The sequence below is a fragment of the Orycteropus afer genome, unplaced genomic scaffold (genome assembly GCF_000298275.1).
Source record: "Orycteropus afer afer isolate SDZICR_OR568_19922 unplaced genomic scaffold, OryAfe1.0 scaffold00181, whole genome shotgun sequence".
In the NCBI taxonomy this organism is placed as follows: domain Eukaryota; kingdom Metazoa; phylum Chordata; class Mammalia; order Tubulidentata; family Orycteropodidae; genus Orycteropus; species Orycteropus afer.
The window spans coordinates 2,092,141-2,092,865 of NW_006921768.1; positions in this window are offsets into that span (position 1 = coordinate 2,092,141).

Consider the following 725-nt stretch of genomic DNA (forward strand, 5'->3'; position numbering starts at 1 on the left):
ATAATATTTGATTAGGTGAAATTTTACAAAACAATTTAGGTTCCTATTTAACAATTTTCATACAAATTGTTCCATGACATTGGTTACAGTTTTCACAATGTAACAGCATTCTCATTATTTCTATTCTTTTCATTCTATTTCTATTGATATAGCTTCCTTTGCCCTCCTTGCTTTATCATCTCTACTTTTGGGTAAATGTTGACCATTTGGTCTCATATAGTTGATTACTTAAGGGAGCACATTACTAACAAGTAATATTGTTTATTTTATAAGCCAATCTATTATTTGGAAGAAAGGTGATCTCCAGAAATAGCTTCAGTTCAAAGAGTCTCTTGTTGTTATGTGCCGTAGAGTTGCCCCGACTCATAGCGACCCCTCCTTGGGTTTCCAAGGTGGTATCACTATGGAATTAGATTGCCCAACCTTCTTCCGAGGAGTGGCTGGTGGGTTTGAACCACCAGCCTTCTGGTTAGCAGTCAAGTGCCTTAGGCACTATGCTACCAGAACTCCTAAAGAGTGTCTTAGGGAGATAGTATTGGTAGTTCCACTGGTCTCTGTAAGTCCAGTAGATCTGCTAGATCTGCCTTTATTATTATTATTATTGTTTTTAATTTTATTTTGATTTGGGTGAATATTTACAGAGTAAATTCACTTTTCAAACAGCAGTTCACATATACTTTGTCTCATGTCATTGACCAAAATTTACAATGCAACAGCTCCCCTCC